We start from the raw sequence: 19215 nt of genomic DNA on the forward strand, positions 1-19215 counted from the left end.
CCGTCTCTTGGGCATTCATATCTGCTTATAGACCACCCGGGGCTGACCCTGCAGCCAGAGAGCCCTCTTCTGTCAGGCTATGGTTGCCAGTGGAGAGTTTGGGGTAATGTGCTTATCCAGAGCCTCCTTGGCTTGTGTTCTGACTCAGATTTCCTAGGTATTGACACTTATTTTCCTCTCATCTCTGCCTCTAACTTGATTCACATGTTCAAGTTTTGTTGGAGGCCACCTTCCAATACCATTGCATTTATGAGTCACTCCCTGGTGACTGCTGGGTCTCTACATGGCGCTGTGCTTTACCAACTCCTTCCCTACTCCACATGCCCTGTGTGCTCCCAGAGAGCTGCATCTCAGGCTTTGCTTCAACCTTCTCCCTGGCCTCAGGCTGCTGCCAGGTCCTAGCCTCCTCTTGTTGACTCCAGCTGGCTTTGCTCTAGCTTCTTGCTGCTGCTGGTCCTTGAGGATATGGAAAGTCCCCACCACAGGGCACAGAAGCCCTGCTGCTGCATTTCCAGCCTTGCTGCCTCCACCTGATCCTGCCGTTTTGCTCCACCTCTCCTCTCAGTGGAGACAGTCCTACCCTGGCTCAGTCAATAACAAGCCTCCGTGGTCATGAGGGCTGTTAACCATCTTGCTCCCTTTCTCATTCTTTTTTTTTTTTTAAATTAAAAGTATTTCTTTTATTATGTTCCAGTATAATTTCCAATGTTGTGTTAGTTTCAGGTGTATAGCAAAGTAATTCAATTATACATATACATGTGTCTATTCTTTTTCAGATTCTTTTCCCATATAGGCCATTACAGAGTATTGAGTAGAGTTCCTTGTGTTATACAGTAGGTCCTTGTTGATTATCTAATTTATATATAATAGTGGGTTTATATTAGTCCCAACCTCCTGCACCTTTCCCCTTTGATAACCATAAGTTTGTTTTCTAAGTCTGTGAGTCTCTTTCTGTTTTTTAAAATAAGTTCATTTGTATCATTTTTTGTAATTTCACATGTAAATGATATCATATGGTATTTGTATTGATAATATCTAATAACCGTCACAACATACTCATCCATGTTGCTACAAATAGCATTATTTCATTCTTTTTCATGACTGAGTAATATTCCATTGCATACATGTACTACAACTTCTGTATTCATTCGTCTGGCATTGGATTTTTAGGTTGTTTCCATGTTTTGGCTATTGTAACTAGTGCTGCTATGAATATTGACATGCATGTATTTTTTCAAATTAGAATTTTCTCCAGGTATATGCCCAGGAGTAGGATTGCTGGATCATATGGTAGTTCTACTTTTAGTTTCTTAAGAAATCTCCGTAGTATTCTCCCTAGTGGTTGTACCAATTTACAGTCTCACTAACAGTGTAGGAGGGTTCCCTTTTCTCCACACCCTCTGTAGCATCTATTGTTTGTAGACTTTTTGATAATCCCTTTTCTCATTCCAACATGTCTCTTTTCAATGGACACTTGATTGATGTCACAGAAACGTTAGCATTGGACAGCACTGGGCTCAAATATTGGTACTACCATTTATTTTACCAAAGTTGGTTTCCCTAACTATAAAAATTGAGTATGTTGTTGTTTAGTTGTTAAGTCATGTTGGACTCTTTTGTGTTCTCATGGACTATAGCCCACCAGGTCATATGTCCATGGGATTTCCCAGGCAAGGATACTGGAGTGGGTTGCCATTTTCTTCTCCATGGGATATTCCTGACCCAGGGTTTGAACTTGCATCTCCTGCATTGGCAGGCAGGTTCTGTATCACTCAGCCACTAGGGAAGCCCCAGAATTGAGTATCAGTTCAATTCAGTTCAGGCACTCGGTTGTGTCCAACTCTTTGAGACCCCATGAACTGCAGCACACAAGACTTTCCTGTCCATCTCCCACCAACTCCCAGAGCCCACTCAAACTCATGTCCATCGAGTCAGTGATGCCATCCAACCATCTCATCCTCTGTCGTCCCCTTCTCCTCCTGCCTTCAATCCTTCCCAGCATCAGGGTCTTTTCTAATGAGTCAGTTCTTTGCATCAGGTGGCCAAAGTATTGGAGTTTCGGCTTCAGCATCAGCCCTTCCAATGAATATTCAGCAGTGATTTCTTTTAGGATTGACTGGTTTGATCTCCTTGTAGTCCAAGGACTCTCAAGAGTCTTCTCCAACGCCACAGTTCAAAAGCATCATTTCTTTGGCACTCAGCTTTCTTTATGGTCCAACTCTCAAATCCATACATGACTACTGGAAAAACCTTATTTTCCAATTGAGTATAGCAATACCCAATTAAGCACTCAGTATACAGTTCATGAACACTGACTATTGGCATATTATTAGTATAGGAAGTGGGGTAACTGTGGTAAAGTCCACAGAGTTTAGGGCCAAGCAGACCTGAGTTTTAACTTTTGCCTTACTGCCTAACCAATGTCAGTTTCAGTTTCTGACTCCCAGCCTGGTGCTCTTGCCGTTTCTTTGGGCTGTCTCTCCATAGTTTCCTTTTCATGTTGGTAGATGGGGACTGAGCCAATGCCTTGGACAGACTATTGTAAACTGCTAGATCTAAATAAAGAGGTGTTTATTATTGCAAGGAGGAGGACATACAAGTAATTGATCTCAGTCCATCCTCTTAACAGAAGAATACTGGCTCTCTGTGGCTCCAGGAATTCTCAGTTTTCCTTGGCTCAGATTCTGTTTTGGAGAAGAGCTAGTGCCAGGGTCAAAACTGACTTCTTATTGGCCAAGAGTGATGGAAAAGTTAATAAGGTGCTTGGAAGAAAAAGTGCCCTTTGTCTCTGGACAAAGAAAGAGGGAAGAACCATCATTTGATTAGGATAGAGGGAATGAACTCATAGGACTTAAGAAATTTGTAACCAGATTGTCTCTTTGCCTGGCAAGCAAGCCAGTGACTTAGCAGTTTTCTCAAGTCAGCAGAAGGAGAAAGGCTGAGAATGTCAGAGATCAAGACTCTGAAGGGAGCAGGTTATCTTTTTGGGAGATTTGACAGCAGTTAGGCTAGAGATAGGTTTAACATGGATAATTGAAATTCACATATAATCCTAAGCAGCAGCAGTGATTGCCTTGATTTTATCTTGTTCCATTCTTCTGCCTACCTTGAGGGAAGCTGCAAATAAACTTTGGAGGATGAGCTTAAAGATGAGCTGGCAAAGCAGAAGAGGGGAGCTAGTTAACCAGAGCCCTGGGGTTTGAGCTGGAAGAGCAGTGGGTGCCGGAGAGAGGCACCAGGACAGCTCATATCCCTTCCTCCAGGCCCCAAACATGCAAAGGCTAATTTCTCCTTGGTTATTTGGGTCAGATGGGTTCCCAGGCACACAGGACTTGTATACCTCTTGTCCACCTTATGAGGATTAGTAGAAATACATTGTTCCCATTGGAACACTCAAATTCCTGAAGTGTGCTGCTTTAACTGCATCATAACGTGAATTGTGTTTGGGATGGGCTGGGGAGCATTGCCTCTTAAGAGCTTTTCTATGAGCTCCTTTTAGAAGGAGAGAAATCACTGTTCAATCATCTTTTTGCAAAACTCTGCATATACATTTATCCCAAGTGTATGAAATCTCCCTCCATCTCGGATTCTAATTTAGTCCTCTAAGAAATTCTGATAGCTCCAAATTTGTAACTCTCAAACCTTGTTCTTAAAAATAGTTCTATAATTTCTCTACAACATGATAGAATTTGCAGAAATTCTGGTTGTGTTTCCTGGCTTTCCCCAAAGGCCTTTCTTCACCAGGGGATGCAAGATAGAGAGTGAGGGCTGCATGATGATAGGGAGGGCCATCCCCAGAGTGCTCCAGGAGCAAAGGAAGAAGAAATACCTGCCAAATGCACAAAAAGAAATAGGACAAGAACTCCGGGTTAGAAATTCACAGCGCTCAGTCCCGAGGGGTTGGGAACTTGCTGTACAGATGATCTCACTGTGAGAGTTTCAGAGACTCAAGGGGGTTTATTAATAGTTGGGGCACTGAAACCTCTGCTGCTTGTAGCAGTGACCTTTACAATAGCAGGTTTGTCTTTTAAAATATCTAGAACTTGTGCTTAATGTTCTTTACTGATTTAAACCAGGCAAGGGAGCAGTAAATCAGATTATCATCATCCTCAGGAAGGAGAGCAATCTGGAATGTTAATTTTCCAGCTGAGGTTACTGGAAATTTCTTTTCTGTTTATTTATTAAAGGGAGAGAATTAAAAAAGGAGGAAAGCCAAAGGTAAGAGGTTTTTTTTTTTTTTTTTTTAATTCAGAGAAGCATGTATTCCAGGTTTCCATTCTTGACACTTGGTGAGTTATTAATTTCTTGTCTCTTGTATTTGCCTTAAAGTTATAAAGATCCAGAGAATCTCTTTCAGTGGAACAGGAGATTTTGTCCCTGTATGGCATATGGACCCTGGGGATTCCTAAAGGGCTATTAGCCACCCCATAATCAGAGAAGAGGTTTCTAGATGGCAGGTCAAATGTAAGATCACTGTGTTTCATAGCTACTTAACTGTGACTATATTAGAAAATGCCTTAATTGTTTTTTTTTTTTTTTTTTAAAGTAATATATGGGGTTTTGGCAGATATGTTTGCCTTTTCCCTCTTTAATTGTAATGTGGAATATTCTTGCCATTTAGGAGGGCTAGTAGATATTTTCCCTTCCCAAGGTAGTTTATTATTGGAGTTTACCCTTTGTGTCATTACTGTCTGTATGTACAGTGTGATACATACTCTATGAACTCGATCTTCTCAGAACCATGAGAGTTGAGCAGCTTCTCTGGTGGTGAGGGTACATCAGGGTGGAGACCTGCTCTGGGAAAGGGTCTGGAGTTGGGTGCCAGAGAGACCCAGACTCAACCTGGCACTGCTGCTCGCTCACTCTGTGGTCTTAAAGCCCATGAGCACTCGGAGCTTCAGCTTCTCACTTTTAAGCATGGGATAATGGCACTGACCTTGAAGAATGGTTGTAAGATTGGATGTGTATGTGTATGAAGTGCCCAGTGTGGTATCTGACTGGTTAGTCTTGGATTTCATGGCTGTACGTTTGGCCCAATCCAACAATAAAAGTCCTGCTAAATCCCCCCAGTGACCTGATTTTGTGAAACTGCTGATTGAAGCTAGAGGGAAGAAAAATAAGTCTATTATGAATGGAGCAATCATGAACTCAGAATTCGAAGTCCCCTCAAAGAACCTGAAGTATAAACTTCAGCTCCCTTTTGTGGGAAATGCTGTAGGAGTTTTAAACACAGGCTCTGAAGCTTTCCCTGGAATCACAAGAATTGTAGGCTAATTACAGTGTCAGAGGAGTGTCTCATGAGTAATGGCTGCATTCTCTCATGACTCTTGGGATAATTAATCAGCATAACTTAGTGAGCCTTCCACGGCCTTCTTTTCTCAACAGTGACAACTTGATTAGTTTGGACATAGAATAATAGTTTGGTACTTAAACAGCACTGGCTTCATAATGCTCATTTTCATGATTCTCATTTTCTTCTTCTTGAATTTTTTGAAACTTTTAATTATTTAAAAACCTGAAAATTCCTTTAAAAAATTCATAGAGCATCTTGAGGCTCTAGTTTTTATCATTTATGTGCTATCATTAATGGATAAAATTTTATTCCTCGTAGAGGGGACACAGCTGTGCAACAGCTATCAAATTCTTTTCTTATTGCTGGGTTCTTCCTGGGCTTAAATATTTGAGGCAGAGCCAGTAGTGCATTTTATCAAGCTGATAACAGGGGCAGATTTATGTAGAGAAGAGAGCACTGGACTTGGATTGGCCAATTGGTGCTGGTTTATCTGGGGCTTTCCCTGTCTTTGCCCTGAAAATCCTATATCCTAGGAAACCTCTCAGTCTTAGGTCAACAGCCCAGGCTGTTCTGATTGTGGAAGTTTCATGTCCAGAGAAACTTAGGAAAACTAAAGATTTGAGTTCTAGTCCTTGCTCTGCTGCCACATAGCCATGTGACATTGGCCAAGTCACTTTGTTGAAAAAATTGAGGGATTGGATCATATAACCCCACAAATCCCTATTAGGAGTGCCCCTTTGGCTTAAGAGGCAGCTTATTATTGGAATTTACCCTTTGTGTTATTATTCAAGGTTTTCCTTTCTTCTAAGAAACCAGTATCCAGTTTGTTTTGAAAGGCCCTATAAATGAATTCAGGCTCCGAATTGGGTAAACTTGTTCAGAATGCTTCTGGATCAAATCAGGTATGGAGGTAGTTGATGCTGATGATATTGTGGTCTCCTGAAGTAAGCAGGTGCTGCTATTGTTGATGTTATAAACCAAACACCCGGGGCAAGTATCCTACATTTCATGACCAGGGAGGAAATCGGCTGTGATTTTCTGTTTTAGCTAACATGGAGTAATTCTCCACTAGTGAGGTTGAAGCCTTGGTTGTAACTCTGCAACCAAGCCTATTTATAAATTGGAATAAATGTTTCCAAACCAAGATCAACCATGTGCACAGAGCTGGGGTGACACTGATGGTTTTGGGGCACTTAGAATGGGGGGTGTTGTTCACAGTGGACCAATGATCACTCGATGTGAAAATAACTTCCCAATTGCCCATCATGTGCTTGGGATCCAGACACAAATAAGACTTGGCCCTGCCCTCCAGAAGCACTCTGTCTTGTGAGGGATGTGGAATAGTAATTAATTATTAAATACAATATGGAAAGTCCTGTAATGGAAGCATAAGCAGAACGATATGGGGGAGTGAGGAGGAAGCAATTGACTCCACTGTTCTGCTGCGTATGGCTGAGGCATCCCCATCCCCAGTCTGCTGGCTCATGCATGTGTCTCCATAACCCAAAGTGTGGGACCCAAGATGCCCTGAAGTTGTGGTTTTTTTCTTTGAATAGGATAGAATGTCATCATTATCATTGTTACTGTTCAAGGCAAAAAATAAAGATAATAAGAATGATTTGACTTTCCATTGAGTTTTCCTGAAATCTCATATCTAACTTCTTTCCATTAAGCTTTTCAACTTAATAGCTGATGAAACGGTATGCGCACACATTATAAATATGTCCTTTTAAAATCTAATTACTCTCTGTAATGGGAGATGGCAAAGAAATTCGGCTTCTGTCATTTTGAACTGTTGTTCAGCTTTTAAATAACAGTAAAATAATGACTCCAACATGAAGTTTCCAGTTAAATGAGCCTCCCATGGTTAATAGTGTAGTGATTATTGGAATAAAGTGCTATAGGACACTTGATTTTATATCTTACATTAAGGAAAACTTGACTTTTGTGTTTAATAACGAGAAGTTTGAAACTTTAGAGAGTGCTTTTTCCCCTAGTAACAGGGAGCATTTCATGTATTTTTTGATTTCTCTTCATTACATCCTTGAAAGAAGGGAGGAAGAGGTGTTGCATTGTATGTTTTGTAAACTAGGAAATTGCAGCCTTGCCCAGTGATGTACAGCTGATTAAGGAAAAGCCTTTTCTCTGCTCCCGTGTCTCCTCGCCTAATGTCCTCACAGCAGGTTGTGCTGTTTTGCTGTGATCTTCAAGATATCTCAGGAAGTCACATTTTCTGATGAAAAAGTTCACTTGCACTTGTGGAAACTCAAAACCCCATGGGGGCTACTCCTCCAGGTGTCAGTATAGCTGAGATTATATTATTTTGAAAATTTTATAGCAGCATTCTTCAGGTCTTCACTCCCAACAGCTAAGCTTCTGGAGGAATCAGACTCCTTTCTTTAAAATAGAATGTTTGAATTCAAACCAGGTTTCATGGTGCAAGAGTACTTGTTGCAACAAAACTCCAGCACATGTCATTAAGGTTGGATACAGCCAGGAAGCCTGGTGCTAAACAGTGAGCTAGGTCTGACAGCTGAGAAGGGGTGGGAAGAATTGGCCAGAGACTATGGGACCTGGATCTTTGTGCTGACTCTATCATAAATTTGCTGAGTAATATTGGGCCTCACGGTCCTACCTGTTTGTAAAGTGAAGGAGCTACATTGTATTGTCCAATAGTGTAACTATTTAAATTAATTAATTTAATGAAGTTAAAAATTTAGTTCTTCTGTTGCACTAGCCATATCTCAAGATATGGCTTGATAGCCACATGTCACTGGTGGCTGCCGTAACAGACAGTGTAGACGTAACACATTTCCATCACTGCAGACAGCTCTGTTGGAGAGCCCTAAATGAGATTGTATCAGTGGCTTCCCAAATGTGTTTTAGTAAGTCTTCAATATTTTGTAGAAGTTCCTTAGAGGCTCTGAGAAGAGTAAGGGAGAGCCTAGCAAGCAACTGGAGCTCCGAGCATCCACCCTGTCTTCATTTTCACCTGCTTTAAATCCAATGGGTGTAGTAATTTTGAAACACCTTTGAATTTAGGTTCTTTTATCAATTTATAACTGGTCTATCTCCACTCTGTTCACCATTATAACTCTAGAGGAAGAGAGGGGAAAGAACAGGGCAAATGTTCTAATCAAACAGAAAGGGGAAGAAAGAAGACCTGTCCCATCCAGCCTGAGGAGCTGTGGGAAGCAGAAGGGGAATTGGGGAATGGGAAGGAAGGCGCGTATGTTCGGTCTCTCCTCACTGGCTGAAGAACTGTAATGGGGACTGAGTTGGTAGTCGAGGGGAGCTGGGCTTTTGGTGGTGCTCTCATTCAAAGCCCTGGGACGTGTCCTTGAGGTGTGGCCATTGTAAGCTGAGTTGTCATTTGGTGACACTGAGAACCTGAATAAAGCAGAAGTTGGCTCCTTTCTTTAGGGAGCCTGGCTGGGAAGCTTGCTGGAAGTGGGAGGGGGTGGTGTGGTGTAGGTGGTCATGTTGCTAAGGCTGCAGGATAGGAGTTTAGGGTCAGAGGAATTACTGCTAAACTTTAGGGGCCCAGCAGGTCTGGTAGGAGCTGAGATGGGGCCAAGAGAGAAGGGGGATCCTGGCCCTAGCCAGACCGAGAAAGAATAGCTTGTGAATTAAGAATGTCTGCTGTAGATTGGCAGTTGTGGAAGCTGGTGGAATGCCTGGGTGGGGTTGTGAGGTTGGGCAACCATACTTCATGTGAACCTGACCAGTATACACCCAAGAACTAGCATGGGGTGTTGGTGGAGGGGGAGGGCTACCTGGTCTCCATCCCAACCTCCAATGTCACAAAACCCCATATGCTCCCTGTACACCCAGACACCTCCTGGGGAGGGCAGAAAACCAGAAAGGCCGAGTCAGTCAAAATGAGACGAAGTTAACTCAGTCAGTCAGTCAGTTCAGTCGCTCAGTCGTGTCCGAGTCTTTGCGACCCCATGGACTGCAGCACACCAGGCCTCCCTGTCCATCACCAACTCCCAAAGTTTACTCAAACTCATGTCCATTGAGTCGGTGATGCCATCCAGCCATCTCATCCTCTGTTGTCCCCTTCTCCTCCTGCCCCCAATCCCTCCCAGCATCAGGGTCTTTTCAAATGAGTCCGCTCTTCGCATCAGGTGGCCAAAGTATTGCAGTTTCAGCTTCAACATCAGTCCTTCCGGTGAATATTCAGGACTGATTTCCCTTAGGATGGACTGGTTGGATCTCCTTGCAGTCCAAGGGACTCTCAAGGGTCTTCTCCAACACCACAGTTCAAAAGCATCAATTCTTCGGTGCTCAGCTTTCTTCATAGTCCAACTCTCACATCCATACATGACCACTGGAAAAAACATAGCCTTAACTAGATGGACCTTTTTTGGCAAAGTAATGTCTCTGCGTTTTAATATGTTGTCTAGGTTGGTCATAACTTTCCTTTCAAGGAGTAAGCGTCTTTTAATTTCATGGCTGCAGTCACCATCTGCAGTGATTTTGGAGCCCGAAAAAATAAAGTCTGCCACTATTTCCACTGTTTCCCCATCTATTTCCCATGAAGTGATGGGACCAGATGCCACTTTCTGCCATTAGTGTGGTATCATCTGCATATCTGAGGTTATTGATATTTCTCCCAGCAATCTTGATTCCAGCTTGTGCTTCATCCAGCACAGCATTTCTCATGATGTACTCTGCCTATAAGTTAAATAAGCAGGGTGACAATATACAGCCTTGACGTACTCCTTTTCCTATTTGGAACCAGTGTGTTCTTCCATGTCCAGTTCTAACTGTTGCTTCTTGACCTGAATACAGATTTCTCAGGAGGCAGGTCAGGTGGTCTGGTATTACCATCTCTTTCAAAGTTTTCCAATGTTTGTTGTGATCAACACACAGTCAAAGGCTTTGGCATAGTCAATAAAGCAGAAATAGATGTTTTTATGGAACTCTCTTGTTTTTTGGTGATCCAACAGATATTGGCAATTTGATCTCTGGTCCCTCTGCCTTTTCTAAATCCAGCTTGAACATCTGGAAGTTCATGGTTCATATACTGTTGAAGCCTGGCTTGGAGAATTTTGAGCATTACTTTACTAGCGTGTGAGATGAGTGCAATTATGCAGCAGTTTGAGCCTTCTTTGGCATTGCCCTTTTTTGGGAATGGAATGAAAACTGATCTTTTCTAGTCCTGTGGTCACTGCTGAGTTTTCCAAATTTGCTGGCATATTGAGTGCAGCACTTTCATAGCATCCTCTTTTAGGGTTTGAAATAGCTCAACTGGAATTCCATCACCTCCACTAACTTTGTTCGTAGTGATGCTTCCTAAGGCCCACTTGACCTCATATTCCAGGATGTCTGGCTCTAGGTGAGTAATCACATCATCGTGATTATCTGGGTCATAAACTTAAACGCACTTGTTCATTTCTTCATTTCTCTGCCCTGTCTAAGCAATGTGGTGTCAGGACTTTGGGGGTGGCTTTGTTGATCTGAGGTCTTTTAAAAATCAGCTCCATTACAACAAATGTTAAAAAGTTCTATCTTCTTTGCAATGAGTATAGAATAAGTAAATTTTTTACTCTAAACCTTAATTGTTGGCCTTCAATTAAACATTTGGAAAAAAGAATCACTTACTAAAATAACATTGAAACTCATTGGATAAGATGACCTCTACAGTTTACTTTCTCTGAATCTTTATGATTATTTTATTCTAAGATGCTCAGAAAGCAATATAGCCACCATACACCATATCAGTATTTAATAAATCAGCCAGCAAGTGTTCTAAGTAGGGGTCCTGGGGGATGATATACTGCTTATGATTGTATATGTGTATAGACTAAGCCTTGATGCAAAATATATTTCTTACTGTATTTCATGGTCAAAGAAGTTAGACAATGCTTGTCTAGATGGGGAGAGAAGACATACACACCCGTAAATGAGCTTTCCTAGGTTTCACCCTCTGTGGGTAATTGATTACATCAGCAATGCCAGCTGAAAATTCTGTCATTTTTTGACATAGAATATTGGGTTTAAGGCCCTTGTGAGGCCCAAATGCACTCCTTGACCTTGAATTTTCCCACTAAATTTCCCCTTTTCAAGCATTTTCTTTTTGTATATGTATATTTGAAGAGATTTATATTACTTGCAACTGAAAGTGCCTTTAATAAGATAAGAAGGGAGATCTTGGAGCAGGGAGAAGCTTTGAAAGGCTTGCATGAAGGGCTAAAGCTCTGAGAGTGGAAATGAAAGCCAGTCTCCTCTTCATCTCATTTGAGATGCTCTGAATCTAGCCTCATGTTTGCCACCGTATTTTCCTTTGTCCTCATCATGCCCTCTGGGCTCCTCTTCATTGTTTCCATATGTCTCACCAGTTCCCACCGTTTCACCTTCCAATTTATATTAATTCCTCTACTTTGTCCAATTTCTGCTTCCTCCTCAAAGGTCACCTCCAAACTCTGAATTTCTCAGGGAAGCAGCACTGATGTTGGGTCAAATCCTGTTTCTTCCAGTTACTAGCTTTGCAATTTTGGGCAAATTGCATAAAGTATATGCCCTGGTTTTCTCATCTCTGAAGGGGGTGGGTAATAATAGCATCTACCTGTTAGGACTGGTCTGAAGATTAAGTGCTTGTAACAGCAGCTGGCTTGGTGAACACAATTTTCTGTCATCAGTTCTGCATTTGCCTCTGTCACTATTAATTGCCCCTTTCTCCCTCACTACTTGGTTCTAAGCTTCTCCCGTTTATTTATTAGTACTGTGGCCCCTCTGTCTGTAATTTCCCATTTTCACAGAATCCAGCTACTTCCCTTTTTGGTAACCAAGATGGTATTGGCTTAGCTTCAGTCTTTGACTCTTCTCTCCTTGTCCATGGTTTCACACAGATTTGCAGCTCTGGGGTCTGATCACACCTGCAGGTTCTTTCAGTGTCTTGGAATTAATTAATCTGGGCCTTGAACAAATGTAAAGCTGCTCTTTCGGGATCTTCTCATTCATTCTCTGCTTCCCTTCTTTATTGATGATGTATGCTGTGCTCTGCAGAGTCAGCATCATTTTCTTAGCAGCAAAGAGGAAAGCAAAATAGGATTTGAGTAGTTCTGCCTTCTCCCTGTGACTGAGTACCATTATATTTTCTGGCTCTGAGATTGCACCTATTCCCTTCTCATGCATAAATTAAAAATGCCTTTATGGCTTCTCGGTCTTTCTGTACAGACTTCTCTTATACTCTATGCATCTGAATCATGCAGCTGAATCATTGCAGCATGCCTGTGCTTCCTCCAGGACTTGTCCGCCTGATTCTAGCTTTGACTCTTTAACTCCTACCAATGGACGTATGTGCTTCGGCTTCTGTATTTTGCTTGGTTGTAGATCTGTTTTGTTTTTGTTTGTTTTGTTACCCTGACCTTCTTTGTCCTTTAGTTCAGGGTTCAGATGCCTCGTCCCCCTTGGAAGTGTGTCCTGATTCAGAACTTTGGTCCTGGTATGGCCTGGGTTTCTTGGGGAAATAGAAATAAACTGAATCTTGGAATGTGGTGGGTGGTATATTAAATACTGTGTTAATGAGGTTAAGACCATACAAAGTTCTAAAGCTGATCTTTGGGCTCTATTGACTGTGATTTGAGCCTTTCTTTAGGGGAAAGTTGTTGGTCTCAGTCTTTTTGAAATCAGGAACTTACTGCTTTCTGAGGCTATAAATTTCATGTCACTGAAAGTGTTCAAATGAAGAGCAGATTTCTATTTAGGTTATTGAAATAAGATTGGATGGGAGATGAGAGCCAGAAGGCCACTGGATTCTCTGCTTTACAGAAGATTGACCTTGAGGATACCTTTTCCCTTTTAAAACTTGTCTTGGTGCCTAGCCCAGCACCCAGGACAGATTGGACTTAGAGTGGATGCTTGTTGTAGGGTGTATGTTGTCCCAAGTTTTAAGGTCCAGGCCTTCTTCCAGGCTCACTTCCCATGTGAGACTCCAGATATACTAGACTGTTTCCACTCCCTTAACTATGTATGTTCTCTCTTACTTCCTTGTCCTTGAACATATAACTTCATGTTCTTGGAGTTTGTCCCCTCTCATCTCCCCCTGCCCCCCTCCGCTTTACACTTGACTCTTTTTTTAAAATTCATTTTTAATTAGAAGATATTTGCTTTACAATGTTGTATTGGTTTCTGCTGTATAACGATGAATTAGCTGTAAGTATGCATATATTACATATATCTGGGCTTCCCAGATGGCTCTAGTGGTAAAGAATCTGCCTGCCAGTGCAGGAGATATAAGAGACATGGGTTTGAGCCTTTGGTCAGGAAGATCCCCTGCAGGAGGGCATGGGAACCCACTCCAGTATTCTTGCCTGGAGAATTCCCATGGACAGAGGAGCCTGGCAGGCTACAGTCCATGGGGTCACAGAGAGTCGGACGTGACTGAAGCAGCTTAGCACACATGCACATGCATACACCCCCTCCCTCGTGAGCCTCTCTCCCACTCCAGCCTCACCATCCACCCATCTGGGTTGTCACGGAGCACAGAGCAGAGCTCCCTGTGCTATACAGCTGATTCCCACTAGCTATCCATTTTGTACATGGTAGTGAATATATTTCAATGCTAGTCTCTCAATTTGTCTCACCCTCTCTTTCCCCTACTGTGTCCACAAGTCCTTTCTCTACATCTGAGTTTCTGTTCCTGTCTGGCTAACTCTTAACTTGACCTTGGGACAGTCTGGCTTTGGTGTCTCTCAGTGTCGTCCACCACATGCTGGGCTTACCTTGTGGACTCACAGGACTCACCTCATGGTGCTATCAGTTCAGTTCAGTTCAGTTCAGTCGCTCAGTCGTGTCCGACTCTGTGTGACCCCATAGACGGCCGCCCACCAGGCTCCCCCATCCCTGGGATTCTCAAGGCAAGAACACTGGAGTGGGTTGCCATTTCCTTCTCCAATGTGTGAAAGTGAAAAGTGAAAGTGAAGTCGCACAGTTGTGTCCGACTCTTAGTGACCTGATGGACTGCAGCCCACCAGGCTCCTCCGTCCATGGGATTTTCCAGGCAAGAGTACTGGAGTGGGGTGCCACTGATCCTCTCCTATTCTCTCTCCCATATGAAATGTCCCTCTTTCTGGGGCCCAGGGACTGTGTCTAATGCCTTTCATTTCTCCAAGTGTCCATCACAGTGCCTGGCAGACTAGGAGTCTAATCAGTGGTTGCCAAATGAGTTGTGACTCTGGTTTCCAGGTCTTGCAGACCAAACATGTTTCTGTTGCTTGATTTATTTCTGTCTCTGATCCTTCCTTTGTGGGGCTGAATTAGAAAGAACTTTGAAAGGAAACATAAGTGATGATACAAGAAAAATTGCCTTAGTGCATTGGAGACACCAAACTACCCAGCATTTCTTTTTCAGTCAATATGTGCAAGAGAGAGAGAGAAATTGAGCTGTGCTGGGCAATCCTTATCTGCTTTTTAGTGTGACTTGGCAGAATCAAATTATTCTTTCCATTGCACTTCAGGGAGTAGAAGGATGCCTTAAAATTCAGACCAGTACTTTGGGATATCAGAGCTGGACAAATTTTTGTCCGAACAGATAGACAGTGGATGGAATAATCACTCAGTGGGCATTGGGACTTTCTCTGGGCATCAGTTTAATTAACAAAATTTGTTATAAAGCTGTACTTTGGCTTCTTTAATGCATATGCATATCATTCCTGAATCAAATTTATGAAAATGTATTGGGGCGGTAAGTATTTAAAAAACTTTGGGGAATAAGTCAGAGTTGAAAGTTCCAAACAAGCATAATTATTATTGCATGCATGTTGTGTTCAAAACCTTGGCGCTCCTGGGAAGGGGCTGACTTCACAGAATAGGCTGACTTCCTGTTAATTAAAGGAAAAACAAGCGTGCTGACAGAGTAGTTCTCACCTCTTCCTGGGCTGACCTTGGGAGACTCACTTCAGCTTTCTGGACCTCAGTTTCTCAGATGAAAAATTAGGGATTTGTTCATCTTCAGAATCTCTCCAGGTTTTAAAATCTGTAAAGAAGGTACATCTGCTTTTCTTCTTTCTGAGGATCTGTACCTGAATAGTAACTTTGTGGCTGAAATGATAAACTTCTTAAACACAATTTATGCAATGACTGTTTATTGAACACTTACTTTGTGCTGGTCCCTGAGTTTATAACAAAATCTCTGTTCCTGAGTCTTGAAGAGGGCTTGGCAAACTTTTTCTCTGAAGGGCCAGGTAGTAAATATTTCTGGGGGCTACCCTGGTGGCTCAGATGGTAAAGAACCTATCTGCAATGCAGGAGAGCCAGGTTCTGTCCCCGCGTCGGGAAGATCCCCTGGAGAAGGGAATGGCAATCCACTCCAGTATTCTTGCCTGGAGAATTCCATGGACAGAGAAGCCTCACAGGCTACAGTCCGTGGAGTCACTGAGTCAGACACTACTGAGTGACTAAAACTAAATAAGTATTTTTGGCTTTTCAGACCAGTGTCTGTCACAACTATTCAAATCTGCCTTTGTAGTGGGAAGGCAGCCTCTGGCAAAATGCAATTGAGAGGGTGTGACTTTGTAAATAATCTCCTTATTTATTAAAAAAAATGGGATGATGGGCTTGATTTGTCCTGTGGGCCAGTTTGTAGATTTCTGATTTAGAAGGTAGAGGTATTCAGTAAATAGATTTCTCTGAGATAAAAGATTTTGCACAAGCTAGGTATTTCCTGTTCCATGGAAGTTAAACATTCTAGTTTTTAAAAAAACTTTGACTTTAATAAGAAACAAAAAACAAGGAAAACAGTGAATGTCAGCACATAATTAATCACCATAATGGGGTGCAGGTTTTGCCATGCTAGAATTTAGGGCAATTTATCTGAATCAGGTTGAGGATTGGGGCAACCATGACCCGTCCTAAACTGCATGGTGACGGGCAGCTGAGAATGTACAGATTTGCACAGAAATTGGTCACCTTGAAATGACTATTAAATGTATGGCATTTGGTGACATATAATTGATCAATAATATTCTTACAATTTCTGCTTTGCTCCTGTTCAGTCACTCTTAGTTTATAAAAACTTTCTGTAATTGGAAAATGAGTCAGAACCAAGAAAACAAGTTTCATCATTTAAAAGTACATTTCGGGAAACTTGAAAGGCATCACTTATTTGTCACCAATGCAGAGAACGAAAAGTAAAAAAAAGGTTCATTTGCTTTGTGGTGCCAGGCTTCCTAAAAAAGCAACGTAAATTTAACAATACTCTTTTGTGCAAAAGTGTATTTGCAGACCTGTCCAGGAGACTTACGATTAGCAAAGAAAACAGTTCTACTATGCAGAGGTGATTTTGCTGCCGTAAAGTATACTGGTGATATTGCCTTACTCTGCAGTCATTTTTAGTCCTTTGCCTTTGTGGCAAGTTGGTCTGGTGCAGAGGGAGGCTAGTGTGTCCTTGGCCATGCTTTTCTGTTGGCCTTTCCCTTACACTTTGTCTGCATCAGCCCTACTGGGCAGATGGAGAAAATAATTATGACCCTATCAGTGATGTCTCTGGACAAAGGGCAAGTGCCATTTAGACCCTCCGTGGACAGAGCCCTAGCAAGCAGATACGTAATACTATTTCACTCCAAGAGAATTAGCAGCAGGATTTTTAGATGCATGTGAAAGGCAGATAGTTAGACCCCTTTATCATATACAGACCCATGTAATATAATTGTGTTGTTCTTTCCTTTTGCTCCAGTGGTCAACAGTAGGCTACCCAAGGATGCTTAGCAGCTTGTTCAAGAATCCTTAGGTAAAGAGGGAAAGAAATGGATATTTATTGATTGTCTACTATGAGGGCATTTTATGTACTGAATCTCACTTAATCTTTAAACACCTTATGTGGTAGGAATTATTATACCATTTGCCTTAGCAGGAAATCAGGGCTCAGAGAAGCTAACGAGGTTAAATGACTTGCTCCAAGTCATGTTCCCAATAACTAACTGACCACGGATTTAACTACCACCTGGACTCCAAAACCTCTTTCTACTCTATGCTATTTCAAAATGTTTTGATCAGAAATAGCCAACTTATTTTGCTAGCAGTTCAAAGAGAGAAATAGAATTGCATTCTTGGTACACATTGATATCTAGTGCAATGCCTTCCATTCATAGGCTGGGAAGATAAGGGCCCCATGAGTGGTTCTCAACCTTGGAGATACATTTAGGGAACTTGAAAAAACTACTGGAGTTCTGTCTCCTTCCCAGTGATTCTGATTTGATTGTCCTGGGTTGTGACTTGGGCACGGATTAAAAAAAAAAAGAATAGAATTGCATTACAATGTTATATTAGTTTCTCTTGTACAATGAAGTGAATCAACTATATGTACACATACATCCCCTCCCTCTTGGACCACCCTCCCTTCACCTGCCCCCCATCCTGCCCATCTAGGTCATCACAGAGCAGTGAGCTGAGCTCCCTGTGCTATACTCTGATTCCCACTGGCTATCTGTTTTACACACGGTAGTATATAAATGTCAATCCTAATTTCCAAATTCATCCCATATCTCTGCTCCCCTCCTCATATTGACATGTCTGTTCTTTGCTTCTATTCGTGCCCTGCAAATAAGTTCATTTGTTCCATTATTTTGGGATTCTGCATATATGTGTTAATAGACAATATTTGTTTTTCTCTTTCTGACTTACTTCACTCTGTATGACAGAATCTAGTTTCATCCATGTCTCTACAAATGATGCTATTTTGTTCCTTTTAGTGGCTGAGTAATATTCTATCATATATACATACTACCACTTCTGTCTCCATTCATCTGTTATTGGATATTCAGGTTGTTTCCATGTCCTGGCTATTGTAAATAGTGCTGCAATGAGCACTGGGGTGCATGTGTCCTTCTGAATTATGATTTTCCTCTGGGTATATGCCTAGTGGGATCGCTGGGTCCTTTGATAGTTCTATGTCTAGTAGTTCCATGAGATGTTTGTATATTTTGGAGATTAAATAAAAGCTACCCAGGTGATTTGAATGTAAAGCTAACTAGGATTGAGAGCCACTGGCCTAGACAGGCTGTATTATATGACATGATAAGGTGGACATCATTTGAATGTGGTTCATGAGGGACTTAAATATACACATATATACTATATATATATATATATATTTTTTTTTTTGGTCTGAGAGAGAAAAGAGATAATATTTGGAGTTTCTGGTTACAGCAGCTTTTTGTCCAAATCACAGCAAATTTTATGGCTTAATATGAATTGCACTGGTGATTTGACACCCTCCCAGACTGTGTCCCTTAGGGACCTATAGTGTATAGTTTTAAAGGATTTTAACTGTGAACTTGGGATTTAACATTTAGGATTTTATCTTAAGAAGAAAGCATGATATTCCAACAACAAAAATGATGGAATGTACAATTTCAGAAAGGTCAAGAATAAATAATATCAAGCTTGGAAATAATTTTCCTTGATTTTTAATTCTGGAAGAAATTTTGAATTTAATAGAATATAAGTGTGGATGGATTCTTGGTGTAAGGACAGAGGGGAAAATCTTACGTGAATTCTGAGACCTTAAGAAAAACCTGATATATGATTCTCATTTTGTGGCTTTGTTCAGCTCTTTTCCACAAGCTCAGCTGGAAAAGATAATAGCTATGGAAACAAGCAAACAAATTGTCCTTGGATTGGTGGCAGAGACTGGTGCTTTTCAGGAAGGGTGGGTTTTAGTTAGGGAGCCAGTGGTGTGGCAGTTTGTAGTTTGCAAAGCATATTTACATATATCCTGTTATAGAGTGATTGTAAAGTAGCCCCATTTGTTCAGTTTTTCATGTATATGTGTCCTGTGAAATGTGATTTTAGAGTCTACCCCCAAACCCTTGAATTCAGGCTGGTCTTGTGGTTTAGTTAGCTAACAGAATGTGGTGTAAGTAATGTGCCAGTTCTGTCCCTAGGACACAAGAGAACTTTGTTGCTTTCTCTGT

The 19215-nt window shown here is 41.6% G+C and overlaps 1 long non-coding RNA gene across 3 annotated transcripts in view; it reads left to right on the forward strand.

Moving 5' to 3' along the window:
* LOC147363449 (uncharacterized) overlaps window positions 1–19215 on the forward strand; it is a 154894-nt gene that overhangs the window by 94403 nt on the left and 41276 nt on the right. The window contains exon 1 of one of the 3 annotated variants that reach the window (XR_015137114.1): window positions 4080–4218. The exons of the other annotated variants lie outside the window; for them this stretch is intronic. This is a non-coding gene — a long non-coding RNA (uncharacterized LOC147363449). Of the gene's footprint in view, window positions 1–4079; window positions 4219–19215 lie in introns of those variants that run through there. 3 annotated transcript variants of the gene reach the window in all.

This window comes from Bos grunniens, chromosome 11 (assembly GCF_055505025.1).
Source record: "Bos grunniens cultivar Pamir isolate PY7600 chromosome 11, Bosgru_T2T1.0, whole genome shotgun sequence".
In the NCBI taxonomy this organism is placed as follows: domain Eukaryota; kingdom Metazoa; phylum Chordata; class Mammalia; order Artiodactyla; family Bovidae; genus Bos; species Bos grunniens.